This window comes from Aedes aegypti, chromosome 1, assembly GCF_002204515.2.
Source record: "Aedes aegypti strain LVP_AGWG chromosome 1, AaegL5.0 Primary Assembly, whole genome shotgun sequence".
NCBI classification, from domain to species: Eukaryota; Metazoa; Arthropoda; class Insecta; order Diptera; family Culicidae; genus Aedes; species Aedes aegypti.
This window is the reverse complement of record NC_035107.1, coordinates 31,660,441-31,680,225: the sequence shown is the minus strand read 5'-3', so window position 1 is coordinate 31,680,225 and position 19,785 is coordinate 31,660,441. Positions and strand designations below refer to the sequence as shown.

The 19,785-nt window shown below is 39.9% G+C and overlaps 1 protein-coding gene across 3 annotated transcripts in view; it reads right to left on the bottom strand.

Annotated features, from left to right (window-relative positions):
* LOC110674836 (RE1-silencing transcription factor) overlaps positions 1-19,785 on the bottom strand; it is a 54,910-nt gene that overhangs the window by 12,108 nt on the left and 23,017 nt on the right. The gene's annotated exons all lie outside the window — the stretch shown is intronic.

The following is a 19,785-nucleotide window of genomic DNA, read 5'->3' as shown; positions in this document are numbered from 1 at the left end:
CGGTAGAAATCTGAATGATTTCTGCGCGTTCGTTCTGAAAAAAGAACGGAAGTTCGGCTTTCAGGCTCTAGTTGAAGCGCTGTGAATAAATTTTAAGATTTGGAGCGAGCGGAACGAGCTTTCCAAAGGATTTCTGAGAGTTTATGCTTGAAGACCAATAATATTGTAGGCATCAACCATTAAAGTAGCAAGCTTTGGAATTTGAGCGAGATTGGCTACGGTCTACGGTTGCTGCGATTTGAAACAAGACCGCCAAATTCGATTCAGATGAATACTTTTGACAAAATCACAAGCGCAATATTTTTTATATTTTAGTGAATTCCAAACACGCCGCAGGTTGTGAGAAGATACCAGAGGCGCGTCCACGTTCTGAACCATTGTTAGGATGAACGTTGACAAATATTTTGTGCACAGCTAAGCAAAGATTTTTTTTTACCCTATGGAAACTGAAACCCAAAGGGTGCCAGTCTTTACCACAGAAATAAGAAAGTTTTTTGTATCTACAGGGCTGATAGCGACTGAGGACCTTAAAAATAGGAAATAAGAGACCACTTGCCTGAAAAAGAAACTTAAAAGGAATAAGAAAGAGACCAAAAAAGACCGAAAAGGAACCAAGAAAACAAAATAGGAGCCAAGAAATAAGAGTATGGTACATACCATCAGATCAGATATTTCTCTGAGATGTAAGACCTTTTTTTAATTCCTTATGACGATACGACAAGGATTGTGCATGTTTTTTTTAATGTTTTCTCCTAAAATTCCATTAGAAACTATTTCAGGTATGCTCAGATATTACTCCGGAAATTTCTAAAGGAGTACATTGAGTAGTTATTTCCCGAAGAATTCCTAGGAAATTTCTCAAAGAATTTCGTTCAAAATACCTCAAGAATTCAACCTGGATTTTACCAAGGAGTACCACAGAAATTGAATATCTTACAAGATTATTTCAGAAATCTTTGGAATTCTTCTAAAAATTTTTAAGGATTTTTTTAAAGATATACCTAATTTCAACATGATTTAAGCCAGTGATTCATTCATCTGGGACATTCTCCAAGATTACTGGGCAAAACATCTTCTAAAACTCAATCAATAACTTCTTAAGAAGTTTCTAGGGAATTCCTATGATTTCAACTAATGATTTCACTGAAGATACCTTCAGCGATTGCTCCAGAAATTTTTTCTAAGATTTCTACAAAAAATCCTCTACTAATTCTATGGAATTTTCTAAAGTAAGTTTTTTCTCAGGAATTCTTCCAGAAACGTCTCCAGGGAAACGACAGGATTTTTTTTTTTTGCTGAGAAATAAATCCGTAGGGTATTACTAAAGAAAATCCTAAAGTAACCTCTAATAAAACCTGTGTAACTTTGAAAGTCATCCTTAGCGAACAAAAATCTCTGAAAAATTCCTGTTCTTTTGAAGAAGTTTTAGAAGATTTCATAGATAAAATCTGTCAAATTTTCATAGATAAAATCAATCGAATCTTGGGATAGTATAACGCAGAATTTTCTAAAGGAATTTCTCAAAACATTGGACAGAAGAAATTTGAGTAGCTGGTGTTGAAACTCAAATTGGTTCCTGAAGATTGCATGGGATTTTTTTGAGAAACTTTTGAAGAAATGTATGGAAAAAGCTACAGGAGGAATACTTGAATGAAATGCTGGAGATATTCATAGAAAAAAATAGATTTGTTAGTTTTTTTTGATTTTTGGGAGGAGGCGTGGAAAAATTCTTGAAGGAATGTACATGAACAGGTGAAGGAATTCTTGCAGAGTTTCTTGAAAAATAACCCTTAAGCTAGTTTTCAAAAGCTCTGGAATAAACCTTTTTGGGACTCCTCAGGAGAAGTTCCGTAGAAATCTTTGGAAGATCTCCTAGAGTAACAACTGGAAAATTCGGTAGAAGGATATGTGAAAAAATATCTGGAGGAAATTCTAGGAAAGTTTTGGGAGAAAGTCATAATAACTTCTGAGCTTTGGAGTTTTCTTGTTTTTCTGGGGGCAAATTCTGAAGAAATTTTTCTAAGCATCCTTTGAAAATCGCCTCTAAGAGACCCTGAAAGTATTCTAAATAAAATCACTATTCAGCACAAAATCAGGCTTTAAGAAGTTTCTGATAACAATTCTTACAGTTAGTTTCCCAAAATGTTCGCTATAGATATTCTCAAACGTTCTTCACACGGGCCAGAACTTTTTGGGGATAGTGCACACACCATGTCACGCTTCATCAAGTATGAGAAAACAATATAGAAAACCTTATCGTGTCTTCCATTCTCCATAAGAAAAAGTAAGACATTGATACATTGAACAGATGGTAAATAGTTTATTTTATTTTTCTAATTTTCTGTTGATCTTGTTTTTTTTGTTGAATCGTGGGTAGGACAATCCTTTGACTGTCCTACCCAGGTGATTTTGTGCGTAGTACATGTCCTACCTGCCCTACCCACTTCCAATACAATACAAAAATAGTGGATTTATTTTGTAGAAACTTCAAGAAACCTACAAAAAACGATCATTTTACATATATTCTACAATTCTGTCATCTGAACGTCACACATAAAAAATCCGTTCCGGTATTCATGAATAAAAAGTCATGAAATTCTTCATGGCATTCCGCCAGGTGTTCTTCAAGGTATTCCATCAGGGGGTTTTCTAGAAATTCATCAAAAAGTTCTTTCAGGGATTCCATCAGGAGAACTTCAAAAGTTTATATCAGAATTTATTGTGAGGATTCTACCAGGAATTCCTTCAGAGATTCCACCAGGCAGTCCATTTAAATTTCCTCCAAGGATTCCATAAGGAATTTCTCTAGTAATCAGAGGTTATTCTAGGGAATTAAACACGTGTTCGTTCAGGAATTCCATCAGAAGTACTTCTAAAGATTAAATCATGAATTCCACGGAGGATTCCATCAGGAGTTTTATCGGGGTTTTTACCAGAAGTTCCTATAGGGATTCTATTAGGAGTACCTTCTGGGCTTTCATCAGAGTTCTTCTGGGGATTTCATCAAGAGTTCCTTTAGGGATTCCATCAAGAGTTCTTTCTGAGATTTTACCTAGAATTCCTCAAAAGATTCTATCAGCAGTTCCTCCAGAGTTTTTATCAGACGTTCCTCGAGGAATTCCATCAGGATTTCTTCTAGGTATATCGTAAAGAGTTCCTGTATGGATTCTATCAGGAGTTCCATTAGGAATCTTATCAGGAATTCCTCCAGGGATTCCATAAAGAGTTCCTATAGGGATTCTATCTGGAGTACCTTTAGGGCTTTAATCAGAGTTTTTCTGAGGATTTCATCAGGAATTCCTACCAAAATTCCACCATCCAGAGAGATTCTATTAGAAGTTCCTCCAGAGATAATATCAGTAGTTCTCCGAGGAATTTCATCAGAATTGCAAAAGGAGTTTCTCTAGAGATTCTATCAGGGATTTCATCAAGAGTTCCTATAGGGATTCCACCAGGAGTTCCTGTAGAGATTTCATCAGAAGTTCCTTCAGAGATTCCACCTGGAATTCCACCTCCAGAGATTATATAAGGACTTCCTCAAGGAAATGCAATAAAATTTCTTTTAGGGATTACATAAGGAATTCCTCCAGGGATTCCGACAGGAATTTCTTCAGGAATCTTATCAGTAATTTCTTCAGAAATTTGGACTGGAGTTTCTATAGAGATTCCATCAGGAGTTCGTCTAGAGATTACATCAGAAGTTTCTTAAAAGATACCATCTGGAACTCCTCCAGGGATTATATTAGGAGTTCTTCTAGGGATTACATCAGGAGTTCCTTCAGGGATTACTTTAGCATTTTCTTTGAATATTCCACCTTGAATTCCTCTACGGATTATATCAAAAGTTTCTGTAGGGATTCCATCAGGAGTTACCCTGAGTCTCTCAACATCAGGAATTTCTAAGGGATTCCATCACGAGTTCCTGCAGGGATTCAATCAGCAATTCAGAAGTTCTTCTAGCGATTACATCACAATGGTCCAAAGAAGCTTTTCAAATGTTTTGAATAAACTGTGTGAATGTTTAAGAGAAGCTCTGGAATGTTCAAGTCATACAAGGTTAGCAGTACTTAGGAGAAGATTTCAAAGAAACCTCCAAAACGCTTCTGTAAAAGATTGGTTGAATCATTCAGAACGTTCTATAGTAATTTCCTTTGAATTTGAATATTGTCAACTCTCCATAACTCGATATTGAAGGGATCATCGCGTTAGGTAGGTATCGAGAACACAAAACCAGTGGCAACTGCGATCCAAGGGCCATCGAGTTAGGGATGGTACACACATTATGTCACGCAAAATTTCAACTTTTTTGACCTTTGAACATTTTTTAAGGCTTGTCACATTTGACTTGACCCCCCTTGGAGCGTGACATAATTTGTGCATGATCCCTTAGTCATGAAAACCGATTTTAACTATGGTTTTCGAACTAGATATCACCATACGGAATATCGAGTAAGCGAAAGTTGAATGTATTTAAAAATCATATTTCCGAATGTTTTGAAAAAAACTGGTTGAATGCTTCAAAGAAGCTTTTCATTAACTTCACCTTTCTGAATGATTCATACGATCTCGAAGAACGCTTCCGGGATGCTTTTTTGGAACTGTTTTTCCAGAATTTCTGTATGAATTATATAATCCAGTCAGCGGTTCCGAAATTTCGGTCACAGCTCTTTAATTTGTTAAATATTATAGAGATGTGGACAGTAAAATTCAGAGTAATTATGAGGATTTTATTTTCCAGGATGACTTTCAAAATACGTTTTAAAAATCCACCAGAAAGATTCACATAAATATTCTGAATGTTTAATAAAAGGTTTTTGAACACTTGAAAAGAAGAATTTTAAATAATTTCTCTAAAAGGCTTTCTAAGTGTTTCAAAATACCTCTCAAAAGACTTCAGAAAAGCTTTCAGACTGTTTCGAACAAGGTTTTTGAAACTCACAGAAAAACTGTTTGAACACTTTGAAGTCTTTCGGAGACACTTTTCGAGTGTATCACTTCATCGAAACGTTCAATATTCTTTAGTGAGATTTCTTGAATTCTTCAGAAACGTTTTCTTCACAGAAGAATCTACGCTGACAATCTCGCAGAATGCTTCAGAGAAGCTTTCCGGACCCCAACAATTTTTTCTCCCAGGTTTGGAGCTTATCCAGCGTTTTACGATAACATGCGCTATATTTTTAATTACCCCTCATTGTCGTTTCTTGCATACACTAGGGTCGATGTACCAATAGCCGCATAGCTAAGAACAAAAATTCGTATAAAATCGAAAAATAACGCTATCGTAATTATTTTTTCATCATCTGAAAGCTTTTTATCTTGGTTTTGTGGGAAAAATATGAAAACTACGAAAACTCAAATGTTTGCATTTATTATCGCGTGTGCCACTATAGGAATACATGTGCCTATAGTAGCACTATTTCTAATTTCTGTTCCTATAGTAGCACTAGCATCCCGGCGTTGGCAAAATACTTATCGAAACCGTATTTTTACAAAAGTTTTATATTTTTCCTACAAAGTGTGGATCATAAGCTTTCGTTTGATGTAAAAAAAGTTTTCAATTCATCAATTATTTTGTAAAATAAAAAATAGTTTCTCTCAGTAGTGCTACTATACGAACAATAGGTTTACTATAGGCGCAAGGGAGCTCAAATTTTAAGCAAAACTAATTATTTAGATCATTTTTTGAACAAAATCAAGCTGTGTATCAATGGTACTTAGATAAATAGCTCCTGACCTTCATGTCAAAAAATGTTTTGAAAAGGTTTATAGCAAAACGGCCGTAAAAAGCCACTAGTGCGACTATAGGGGACTGTCCACTAAGGGAACACCGACCCTATAATGTTTACGGCTAGAATCAAAGTGAGCTTTGAGTGTAGAAAATTTATTTGTTGACATGAAACGTCAAAAGTTTTCATTGTTACTAGAATATAGGAATCGAAAATGTCGTCCACTGACATTTCCGCGAGAACCACGGAACTTCATTATTGAACAATTTGAAGGATCAACCAATCCATCAACTCACCCACCTCTTATTTCAAATTTTCTCAAAGGAAAATTAAACACTTCAACATTTCGAAAGATAGAAGAAGTGTCGAACACCCTACCCAAAACTAGTTTAAATTCGCTTTATTGGATATTCATTTTTGCCGCTTTTATTCCAAGGTTTTATGCAATTTTAAAAAGCTATCCAAACTGTAATCCACCCAGCCTTGTAAAAGTCTTGCTCCGTATGCTACCCTTATTGTTGAGGATGTCTTAGCTGAGATAAGCAATTAATCAACGAACGGATTTAGTGTTTAATTAGCTCTATGGCTTGATTATTATATCATCCATCGTTCTTTCTCGAAGCGCGATTAGTTTCACGTTTTCAGATCTCTAAAATAGTGTAAAAAAATGGTATTACAAAGAAAAAGCGATAAGTATTTAAGAATATATTTGCTCATTTAACGCTGTCTAGCTGCAAAATAAATAGTGAAAAATTTGAAATTCCAGTCAACAATTTCAAATAACAGCATACTTGGATCATGCTATAACATCTGTAGGCAAGAAACGTCAAAAACGTATCACCCCCGTCAGGTTCATAGCTAGCGTAAAAAGCTGGAATCCAGAGGAATCAGATCAAATCAGAGCTGTATGCAGTATACGATAAACATGCTTTCATGATGAGCTGTAAATCAAGGGTGTTACAGCGAGCAATAAGCCAGAAATTTTCTTAATTTTCTTAGGATTCAATCCCTGGTGGCGATACTACGTGGATATGTGAGGGCTTGTAATAAACTTGGTGGTTAATAAAATCAAAAACTTATGGATTCCAGCAGAATCCCCAAGACTGAGGGGCCAGTCGAAAATTTGCCAAACTGGTCATATTACTAAAGAAAACAGCGTGCTCAACGGACATTTTTCCTTAAAAACAGGATTCTGTCGAAACCTTTCAGATTTCGAAGAAAACATTTCATTTGGCCATGAATACTCGGAAGTGGTGAGTCCGCCTCCTTTCGAACTCGTTACGATTCGTAGCAAATCAAACAAAGCAGGCAGTTCATTTTGATTGAAAATTCTTCCTCCGATTACCTGTATTTACAGTCGGTGCCACTGTAAACAATCATTAACGCAGAATTGGGGCAATCCTTCCACTTGAAAGAAATGCAAACCTCAATCAATCATTAACCAAACAAAGCGCAGGTAACTAGGTAAGCGTTTCATTCAAAACTTTTTCGAATGAATGAACGGCGTCCAGAATCCAGCGCCAACTGGGATCCTGGATCTGACGGGTAGCCGCCTACTGCGCCCTGCCCACCGTAAACGTATTTGCTCTGTTTATGACTTTATGGCGTTTGTTTTGCTAATGAGAACCTTTTTGTCTACCTCCCAACCTTGTCGCAAGAAGCTCGCTGCCTCAAAATCAATATTTTCCCATGATTTGTTATTTGCCTAGCTTCTGCTTCTCGATCTACCTGTGCGAGATCGCCTTGGAAGACATCTTTTCGTAACTCGCCTCTGAATGTTAATTAGCGACGCCTAACGGGGTATTTTTACGACTTTGCTGCTTTGCCCATCAGCAGTTGTTCGGGATTAGTCGTCTATTTCTGGCGGCAACGTCATTTGTATCGTTCGTTCGCCCGCAGTAGCTCCGGTGGCAGGGAAAATTTGATCAATATTATCATTTTCCATTATCTGAAGGTTTTTCCCTCCTGCGCTTCCACCACCTGCCCCAGCCAGCCAGTCAGTCAGTCAGTCAGTTGATTGCTCTAATCGCCTCTTTCTCTATCTGTGATCAGGGAGCTGTGCCGCCGCTGTTCCCTGACGATGACGTTGCCGAAGACGACTACCGGGCCGCTTGTTTAGCCGCTTCGCTTCCTCCGTGCTTCGTCGCTTTTTGGCCATTTCAATTTCGCTGATTGCGATTGGGGCGGACGGATGGACGACTTGCGTTGCGGCGAGGCCAAAAATTTACATAGAAAGACGTCCCGAAAACTGGAAACGTAAGAAAACGACGACGACGACGCCGAGAACGCGAAGCCTGCTTTGTTGGCGTCGATGGCGATGCTTAGATAAGTTCTGGGGCCACTGCCGGAAATGAACAGGGGGAAAAATCCTTCAACTGCTGCGCGTTCCCCTCCCTTCAGCAGACGCCAGACTCTACTCCCCTGCCCCAGTGCCAGTGGAGCTGTCACTCGAGCCGAATTTCTTGCGGGCTGCCTATTCTGCGGGAGTTGAAAAATGGATCGCTTCCTCCTTCTCATCCGCAGCAGAGTAGGCGGCGAGTAGCTGTCATCATTCTTCGCCCTGTAAAAGAAGCTCCTTCCCGGCGTTTTGCTGTGTGACTTTTCCGTTGCTCTGGAAGGCTATTGTTTCAGTTTGGAAACGATTTTCTGGCTTCCGAGAATCGTGGAACCCTTCAAATGTCTGTGCGTAAGCGTGGACTTCAATCGATAATAGAACACTATGGAGATGGGATGAAAAAAGTGACAGTCATGGCACACTACGAAGTCCACTAAGTGGATTACTCAAGCCGTGAATTCGCCTACTATGTTGGAAATACACAAAGAAAAGGAATGTTACATAGGGAAAGTCATTTATCTCCCGGTACGGCACAGAAGAAATCTCCATTTTGTTTTCGTCCTCTCATTCTCGCGAACGACACCGCCCGCAGCAGCTCGAGTCATCGCCATCGGCCTTGATTGGCTGTCTCTGCTCCGCACGCTGTGGAATACACTCAGCACAAAGCACAGAGTGCGGCTCGTTGGTGCCTTCTCCCATCCATGTAGTCATAAATAAGAAGCGCTCTCGCTGGCTGGTTGTGCGGCTGCTGCTGGCTAGAATCTCGCTCCCTAATCCTCTTACTGCCGCTGCCGCCGCCGCTCACACCTTCGCCCGCCTTTACTCGTTCACGTTTTCCCAATCGAAAACCAGACCCACTGCCAAGCAGCAAGCAGTTTACATGGTGTAGCGATGACGACGACGACGACTACTACGATTTAGTTTTTGTTCTCCCTCCGCATTGCCTTCTGAAACATGTTTTTCTCGTATTTACTCCTCCTCAACTGGGCACACCGAGCAGCAGCAGCAGCAGCAGCAGCCCTACCAACACACGCAACCCAACCCTGCAAGCTCCATACACATTCTCGCTCGCTCGTCGTCGTCGTCGTCGTCGCATATACAGATTTCACATGTGTCATGTCGCCGAGCGAACCAACCAAGGACCAGCACCCAACCCAACGCCACACTGTGCTATATGGAAAGCTGTGCTCAACTTTTACGACCTGAATTTTTCATCTTGTTCTCCGCTCGCCTTCTCTTCAATTCCACCCCTGCGCTTCTCGACGGCAGATTGCGCCTTCCGGAGAAAATGCACAACCTCATACTTTTGCCCGCGCGTCGCTTCACCCATGCAGCACAGCCTACTACGGTTCGCCTCTGCATTATTGCTGTCAACCCTGCACATTCGACCGAGCGTCCAGCTCCCTTAAGCTGCCCGCAATTTATGCTTTGCTCGGATTTTCTCTTCTCGGAAAAACCCGACAGCAGCTGTAACGGGTAGGGGTGTGGTGGCGCGAGCGACACTGACTGGCACCGATGGAAATTTTGCATCCCCCTGTTGTAATTTGACGTACGGAAAAACACACCTGGAACAGTCCACACCCAAAACAAGACCTTTACTACAAAAATTGTATAATATTGTTGCATATAGAGAAAATTCAAAGTATTCTTATTGAAAACGTAAGATTTCAATACAGATACTCTATAAGCGCTTTAAATTTCTTGAATATGTTACAAACTTTGTAAGGTTTTCATGCCAAATTGTATTGGAATCCTGCGTCCGCTGGTCGGGTGTGTGAAATTTGTGGTGGAATTGCTGTAGTAATCTTTGAAGGGACTCCCAGCGAACATCAGCTAGAGAAGTTTACATTTTCTGCATATGATGTTATATAACATTTGTAAGGTTTTTATGCTAAATTCTATTGGCATCTTGCATCCAGTGGTTGGTGTACTTTCCACAATGAAAAGTTTACCTTTCCTGCTGTGCTCTAGCAAAAACATCTTTTTTTCTCCTGAAAATAAATCAGGCTCCCTCCAACTATACGACGGCATTTCTTTCCGCCTGTCACGTGTGTATGTGCCCCCCAGCAAACAGAAAGCAGGCTGCGAAGAAGTAGGGAGTGGGAGATTCAGGAATTTCCACCCCCCACGTTCATCATAGAAGGCGCTGCGCTGACGAAGAAGCCCTACACACAGCTAGCGCTGTTGGGTATGGGGAAATCCTCGAAAACAGAGCCTACTACGCCTCCCTTTCTCTCTAGAATTAGGGGAGAGGGGGCAGCAGAAACATTCCGGGAAACGTATTTTCCCATTTGTCGTCCCACACCACGAACCGTGTCGAGCATCAAAGAGTGCTGGAGCTGTGTGGAGCTCGTCCCACAGAAGCAGCGACTGGTGAATCATGGAAAAAATCAATAAAAGCCCCCACCGGGAAAAGCGAGACGCGAATCCCGTGGGGCTTCTGCTTTTCTTCCGATGATGGTAGTTTGTGTGGGTGGAACGATTCTCTTCGCTGTGGAAGCTTTTTCGTGGAGCATTTCGATGGCTTCTAGGGAAGAACATTCTAGAAATAGCTTATTAACCCTCTCTTTCCCATGGTAGCTCCAGAGCTCCACTAGTTTTCGACGAACTGGAGACAAACCGAATTAGATGATTACTTAGTAATAATTACTAGAATATTTTTATATACTCATCAGATTAATCCAAAAGTAAACTGATTGTTTCAATAATAAAACTATCGATAAACAATCAATTTACTATTGAAAAACAATCAAAAACTTTTTTACCGAATTCGAAAAATTAAGACCATTTGCAACATTGTTTGTTCAAGTACTTTTGATAAAAACGCATTTTTCGTAAAGAAATAGTCGATCAAAGTCGTGGGAAAGAGAGGGTTAAGAAAAAATCTTGTAGGGATTCGAAAAAATGCTCTGAAGCAGAGTTTCTCTGAGAGCAGATTTTTCTGTGAAGAAGCTTTCATTCTCCGAAGCATCCAAAAAGTTTTTCGGAAGAATTCAGAAAATTTATTTGAAGAGTGGTAAAAGTTCAATTCAGCATTCAAATTTGAAATGGAATCAATATTGATTCAAAATCGAATCAATGTAATATCGAAATCGAATCAAAATTGAATTGAAATCGAATTAAAATCGAATTGAAATTGAAACTGAAATTGAAATCGAATCGAAATCAAATCGAATCGAAATCGAATCGAAATCGAATCGAAATCGAATTGAAATCGAATCGAAATCGAATCGAAATCGAATCGAAATCGAATCGAAATCGAATCGAAATCGAATCGAAATCGAATCGAAATCGAATCGAAATCGAATCGAAATCGAATCGAAATCGAATCGAAATCGAATCGAAATCGAATCGAAATCGAATCGAAATCCAATCGAAATCGAATCGAAATCGAATCGAAATCGAATCGAAATCGAATCGAAATCGAATCGAAATCGAATCGAAATCGAATCGAAATCGAATCGAAATCGAATCGAAATCGAATCGAAATCGAATCGAAATCGAATCGAAATCGAATCGAAATCGAATCGAAATGGAATCGAAATCGAAATTGAATCGAATTGAAATCGAATCAAAATTGAATAAAAATCGAATCGAAATCAAATCGAAATCGAGTCAAAATCGAATCGAAATCGAAATTGAATCGAAATTGAATCGAAATCGAAATTGAATCGAATTGAAATCGAATCAAAATTGAATAAAAATCGAATCGATATCAAATCGAAATCGAATCGAAATCGAATCGAAATCGAATCGAAATCGAATCGAAATCGAATCGAAATCGAATCTAAATCGAATCGAAATCGAATCGAAATCGAATCGAAATCGAATCGAAATCGAATCGAAATCGAATCGAAATCGAATCTAAATCAAATCGAAATCGAATCGGAATCGAATAGAAATCGAATCGAAATCGAATCGAAATCGAATCAAAATCGAATCGAAATCGAATCGAAATTGAATTGAAATCGAATCGAAATCGAATTGAAATCAAATCGAAATTGAATCGAAATCGAATCAAAATCGAAATAGAATCAAAATCGAATCGGAATCGAATCGAAATCGAAATCGAATTAATTTCCAGCAAAACCTTACAAATGCATACACATTTTTTGTCTTCGATCCATTTTCTAGAATTTGTTCCAATTTCAGGTTTCAAAATCTCATTTCCCTGGGATGGGTTGTTACGACACCACCCGTGTTGTAGCCAAGTGCCGCAGAGCCGCCCCGTCATTCTAGAGCTAGAGTTTTTCGATCGGTGACGACAGTTTCGTCGGTCGAGAGCTACATTCACCCCCCGGCTCACACGATGACTGTGCAATTGCGACGAGACGAGTTATGCTGACTAAACACAAAACGTGGCCAGGCCAGCACACACACTCCCTATGGTGCTCTCACACACGTCACGTTCCATTATTATTCGGGGGGAGGGGGTAAAAACAGGCGACAGGCAGCACAGGTGAAAACTCCCCAAACTGTGCCGCACTCTGGTTCTTTCCGGGGATCGGATCGGGACAGAAACTATCATCGGGAGGGTTCCTGCCCGCCATTATATAACCGTTCAGCCGTATGAGCAGAAAAATACATTTTTCATATAGGTGGGGGAGCTGGGGGTGTTGCACGCTGTCCAAATGCATTTGTAATGTTCTCATGCTAAATAAGTATCTTCACATTAATTACTGCAAAATTCCAGAACGTTCTACAAATTAGACAAAATTATTCTGAAACTTCTCGACTATTCTACTGAAAAGCTGTTGTAGTGTTCTATGATTTGTCGCCCGCTATCATTCTAAAACAAACAAACTGTTTTATTGCTTCAAAATCCATGTTTTAGTACTCAATGAAACATTTCGGTGAAACATTGCAGCGTTACTGACAGACGTACATTGGCGTTTTTTTTCCCTAACAGGGCCGTTATGCCCCCACTTCCCCTATGCCGCAGCAGCACCATCAGCGGCCCGCACGAATGAACGTCGCCACCTTTGAAACGTTCACATTCTGGAGGGCTGCTGCCGCCATCAACGAAAAAAATAAAACAGATACCATCAGAAAAAAGCCTCGAAACAACCCCCTTCGGAGAGAGAGAGAGCTCTGTTTGGCGACCAACTTTCCCAGCGAGGGAAAGAGAAGTAGGCGGCTTAAGAACACCAGAACAGCCGCCCTTGCCGCACCCAAAGCCTGCTTAGTTGTTGAGGCGGGTGACACATCAGAGCGAAGCTGTACATATGCCTCTTTCCAGCGGCCCGGAATCGACAACCGACCGGAGGAAGCAGATACAGAATGATGTTCTCCCTCCCCCCCTTTTGAGCGAGGGGACCGATTTTTCTACGCCAACAGGGATAACTCCAATAAGTCCGTACTCGGAAGTGGCCTGAATATGCGAGAATCGAACGTATGCATGCACGTTATGTGTTCTCATGCATGGTAGGTAGGGAACACGTCCGCTAGAGGGAGCTGGGTCGGGGTCGGCGCTTTTTTCCAGCACAAGAAACGACAGCTCTCTAAAATAGATAACAGATAGCGCATTTTCCCCCCTCTGGTCTGGTGGCAGGAGGCGGCGAAATCGGAGGACGCGGGGAAAAATCTGCTTTCGCGTGATTCTTCGCCGCCTGCTTCGAGCGCAAACAATCGTGACGCGAACGAGCCCGGGGTTTCGAAATCCTATTATCGGAAACGAAAGGGAGCGGTTTGGAAAAAGAAGGGAGGAAGAACAACGAAAACAACGGCAGACTCGTCGCCATCACCTGAAAGAGCCTCCTCGCACATACGGCGTCGACGACGGCTGTTTACCGTCCTCGTGCAGCCGTCGCCGCCATCGTCGTCGTGATATCATGATATGTCAATATATCTTCCGTTGTCAGCTCTCGCTGCTACGGAAAACGACAGAAGCACCTCTATTTTCGGTCGGATTTCGAACCGGGGAAGGGGGAAGCCCCAGTTTTCTCCTGTGAACAAGATCGGATCGCTTGCCGCCCTTCAACGACCGCCTACTGTGTTCCCGCGTGGAAGCTTCCTATGGGCGGCTAATTAAATTAAGTGATTACAAACTACCCAGGAAACAGACGGGGAGCCATCCGAGGCAGAAAAAGTCCTCTACAGATCTGGTACCCCCCTTGTTACTCTGATACACACGGAGTATTGATTTTTCTTACTCAGGGACAGAGTACGGCAAAAATCAGCCGCCTCCGCATCCCCCATGAGTGGTGGGCAGTTTCTAGTGACGAACAACGATGCCCCACAAGTTTCTCGGAAAGAGTAGCTTATTCACACACGTGTGGAAAGCTTTTCACCGGAATCTTCTGCTGCCAGTGAAAGAGGATTAGAGGGAAGCTCTGGGACTGGAAGAGCGGCGACTGAAACGTCAATCATTTTCTAAGGAAATTGAGGATACCTTCCTCTACGGCAGTTGCTCCCACAGTTGGGATAGTAGACTTTTAAACTGCGTTTCAGAAGCTTTTAAATGTTCCAGAGAAGCTTTCTTAATGGTTCTGTAAAGCTTCCCTAATGCAACTGGCGAGCATCCTACATAAAATGAAGAATTCTTTTAATAAACTTAAAAAATGGTTCATAAATACTCTATGGAATGCATTGTCGAAACTTAGGAAACATTAGCTAAGCTAATAAAATGTTCTAGAGAAGTCCATTGAATGAACTTTTCAAATTTAAACTAATAGGTTTTCGAATATTTTCTATAAGTCGAACAAATATTAATTTTTCAATTGTTAGAGAACTCTTAAATATGATTTAACAGAGCCTCCAAGATTATTTCATACTAGTAGTCCCGGCAAACTTCGTCTTGCCATCAAGTAGGCTGTTGAAAACCGCTATGAATCGTCCCATACAAAATGACAGTTCCGTTCAGTCCCGTTTTTCCTACTTTCCCGGTGAACATCCTGGAACTTTTATACACACAAGCACGTCGGAACCCTTGACGAACAAAATGGAAAAAGAATCATCCAAATCCGTTGCCCCGTTCGTGAGCCATTTCGTGACATACAAACACCATTCCATTTTTATTTATATAGATTTTGTAGAAATTTTCACAATGCTGTAAAAATCTTTCAACATGATTTCTTAGAGCTTCCAAAATGCTTTCGAATTTCACTCAGAATTCAAAAATCCAGAACGTCCAGAAAGCATTTCTCATGCTCACGAGAAATACAACAAAATAGTTTTTAGAGGAACTTATTGAATGTAATCGAGCATCCATAAATGCTTTCGGAAATCTTCCGTAGAAGCTTACAGGTTGCGTCCGAGAAGCTTTCCGAATGCTTCAGAAACATTCTTAGAAGGGTACTTAGGGATTGCTTGGCTTGTTCTTGGAGTTCTTGGAGAGATGCTTGTTAGATTTCCATTTAGATTGATGGCAAATTTTGGAAGAGATCTTTCAGGGTGTCTACTACCTGGAAAACCTGTAATTATCAGGGAATTTTATTCAACCTGGAAAAAACCTGGAATTCTCAGGGAATTGCGATCACAATCAGGGAAATTGTTTTGAGTCTCTAATTCATGATAAAATATGTTCACGGCAAAGAATTTTGGCGTCAAAACCCAGAGCTAACTATTATTTGCCGGAAAGTTATCTGTAATTGAAAAAAAAAAAAAATTCGGCTGCGCCGCTTTCAAAACACCATTTTAGCTGTTCAGTGAGGATCTTTTCGATTATGAAATTTTATCGACTCACTAAAACATGATTATTATTTTTTTTAATATCTTAATATTTGATTAGTAAAGGTGAGAATCTAGGAATGGTAGCAGGTTTGTTTTTGGAAACTTGGTCTCTATATTAATGCAATATATCTATTTGTGATGAAAGGTCTCTGCAGTCTCTATTTTATTCGAAAGAGTCTCTAAAGTCCCTTTCTTCCTTCTTTTGCTTGAAGTGCAAAATTTCATCTCATATTTCTTGAGAAAATCTTCAGGAATTAACCTAGTGATTTTTCCAGAGATTTTATCCGGAATACTCTCAGGGACTAATACAGGGTTCTCTCCAGAAATTCTTCAAGAGATTCCTCTATCAATTCTTCTAGCAATTTTTTAAAGGATGTTTAAAGTATTTCTCCAGAATTTGCTTCAGCACTTCAACACTATTCCAGTAATTTTCTCATGGGTTAACTTAACAATCTTCCAAAGACTAGCTTAGGACTTCCTCCATATATTATTTCACTAACTTCTCAACTGAATTCTCTAGTTGTTGCTCTAAAAGATCATCTAAAGATTCCCACATAATTTCTTCCAAGAAAACCCGCCAGAGTTTTTGATAAAATTCGTTCAAGGATTTTTTTTTCAAAGAATCCGACAAGAATTGCTACGCTATTTCATTCACAGTTACTCTAAAGAATTCCTTCAAAAAATCCACAAGGTGTTGTTCAAGAAAATCTATTAAAACCATTTAAAACATCTCATTAAATTTGATAATTATTGAGTTTCTCTTCAATTTTTCTTGGAAAACAGGATAACTGCAGTTCTTTCAAACATTAGTCAATGAATTTATGAAAAAAAAAAAAATATTTAATATACCACACCAGCTAACACTACAGTAATTTTTCCAAGAAATCCATCGATCATTCCTACACAGTTTTTAAGGTATTTCGCCTGATGTTTTTCGAGGAGGTCCTTCACAAAATTCTGCAATATATTATCCAGAGATTGAATTTATATGTTTTTTTATTATCTTAGCAAAAATCTAGAAAACCTTCTAAAATTTCATCAAGCGTGACGTCTTCTAGAAATCCTCATTCATCAAGGGTAACTCAATAACTTACACAAGTTTACGATTTGCTTTAGGAATACGTCATGAGTTTTTTCAACAATTCCACAGGTTTGTGGAAAAATTAATTCATATTTCCCTAAAAAAAAACTCCTGGATGAATGCTTGAAAATTTTTTTGTAGACTTTCTTGAGAAAGCTGTTAGAATTACTGAAGAAAATCCCAAAGAAATATCATGAGCAATCCCTGAAGTAATTCCTGAAGGATTAGAAAAAATCCTAGCTAAAAATGTTAATGAAATTCTGACGGACAATTTTGTAAGAAATCCTGAGAAATTCCTATTGGCATCTGGAAAAGTTTCTGATTGAATATTCCAACAGTTTTTTTTTTTGACGGGAGTCTTGCAAGATGTTCTAGAACAACTGATGGGAGAATCACCGGGTAAAATCTTGGAGGACTAAGGCCTTAATTTAAAATAATTTATGAAGAAATTCCTGATAGAATCTCTTAGCCTATGAGGTAATTTTTGTGATATTCTTTGAAAAAACTCAGATTGTATTTTTAAATATAAAAAAATCTTGGAGAAATTCTATCCATCTATCTGACCTAAAGAAATCTTCGAAGTTATATCTGGATCTTTGAGCAAATACCTAAAATAATTTCTGATGAAATTTCTTGAGAAAATCATTGAAACTGCATACAGTAATACAAAATGTTTTATTTATCGTATTGCCACGAAAAATTGGAAATAATTTTTGAAATATTCTCAGAAAAATGATCAAGAAATTCTCCAGAAATCAGCCACAGTCCATGGCTAGCGCATTACTCCGAAGGCATTCTTAGTAGATAATGGGTTGGCTATTGAATTTTTGTTTTGTAGAAAAATAGTCTAAATGCAGATACACAGAGCTGAAATTTATTCATGTAACTCAATAATCTCTCTGAACTTTCTATGAATTCTAGGAAGTGAACGATCTTTTAGATATTTCGTCAAATAGTTTATATATTTTGCGAAAATCAATCAGCTCATTGTATCTAATAAATGATTCATGAAGCTAGAGCAACTCCAAATTTGATCATTTTGTATAAAAAAAAAAAAACAAAATGTATTTTTTCCAATCCGGGAATAGGAAAATTGATTTTGAATGGACACTCTTCTGAAAGCTTCGCAAGTGCAACTGGCAAGCTTCCAAAATATAATTAAAATTCTTCAAATAAACTTAATAAATGCTCCATACTCAAACACACCATGGAATGCTTCCCGAATCCTTCAGAGAAGATCTCGAAATGTTCCTAAGAAGCTCTCAGAATGCTTCAAAGAAGCTTCCTGGATGTTCAGAAAATTATTTTCGAATGTTTCAGATAAGCTTTCCAAATCCTTCTGACAGCTTTCCGAAAGCTTCAGAAAAGCTTTCCAAATGCTTCGGAGAAGGTTTCCGAATGCATCAGAGAAGCTTTCAGTTTCTTCGAAGACTTCCGAATGCATGGTAGACAGCAGGTCTTGTAGCCCAACAGTCTCTATTGTCACTTTTTCTGCCTGAAACCTGGTGAAAAACTCTAGAAGCTCATTTTTGGTAGAAGGTATCTAAAGTCTCTTTTAATCAAATTGTCTTCTCAATCACTATTTCCTCTATCTTCTTGCAATAAATTCTGGTGATAATGCTAGTGAATTTAAGGCAGTGCTGCTTAATGTCAAAATTTTGGAAAAATTAAAACGCTCATAATACTTTCCGATGCAAAATATCGCAGCAGCAAATATTGCCAGCCGACAGTAATGAGGAAAAGGTTACCGGGAAAAACATTTTCCGATAACTTTTTCCACGGGGAAGGATTATATTAGCATCGCTAAGCTTCAACCCAGACGAAATGACAGTTAGTGTAAATAGTCACAGCAGAATGAAAGAGAGGCAGATAGAAAATAGTCATTAATGCATAAACTTTAGTAATTCTGTGACTATTTTTATTTCTGAGTGTGCATTAAAAGCGCCTACTTTGTTACTTCGTAAATTGTTCTCTACCTCTGGAAAGGTAGCAAGCGCCCCCTAAAACCCATCAGAACGCAAAATGAAATGACTCAAGAGTCCGATGAAGTCACTCTCGCATCCCATCGTGCAGGCCCGGATTCGAATGATACCGAGGAACGGCGCCGCCGTCCGGGGCAGTCAAGCGGGAAGATTCATTTCCTCTGCCAGTCGCTGTGCCAGCCAGGTGATCACTCCTCGATTAGCCTCTTCCAGAAGAGAGATGGTTCGAAACTCGCTGAACCATTTGCTTTGCTCGACCGTGACTCGATCCGGAGCAGCCACAGCCCCCAGCAGCAGTAGCACAAGAAGTATATCTTTCCACTTTCGTGCACTCTTCCTGTGCCTGATCTTCTAGCTTGAGGCCGGCGCAAATAAGGCGCCGCACGCATCGGCAACTGGTGAGGAGAGAAGATGCCAAGACGTCCAAGGTCCAAGGTTCGTTGGGTCCACTGCGCGATCAGCAAGCCACTCCAATTAGCGACTGGCGCGCGTCCGGATGAAGAGGACGAGGCGGCGGGACAGGAGAGTTACCATTTTGAATTTAATCTCCCGCCGTCAGCGAACCGTATCGCGATGATGTAGAGTGATGCGACCAAGCTCTGGGTCTTATCGAAAGCGCGCAGAACCTGGCCTTATGTGTGTCTCGCGAAAGGAAGGGGGATCTCGACCGACGACGACGGGCGCAAACCCAGTCAAGCGATGACCCGACACGGCCGCTTTCCGACTTTACGACGAGTGTTCTTTCCGGTCTACCAAGCTTCATCATCATCCATCTCCACACACATCTACACATACACACAAGCGGGGAGAGGCGTCATGTAGTCAAAAATTGGGAACCGACTCGGCTGTTCCGTCATTGGAGATAAAAGCCTTCTCCAGAAGAAGGTACAGTCAGCACAGCGCGCGATCGTCTCTGATGGCCGGAGGAGACCCGGAGACAAGAAGAAAATAAATTTCCTTCGTTTATTATAATTCTTTCGCTTCACGCTT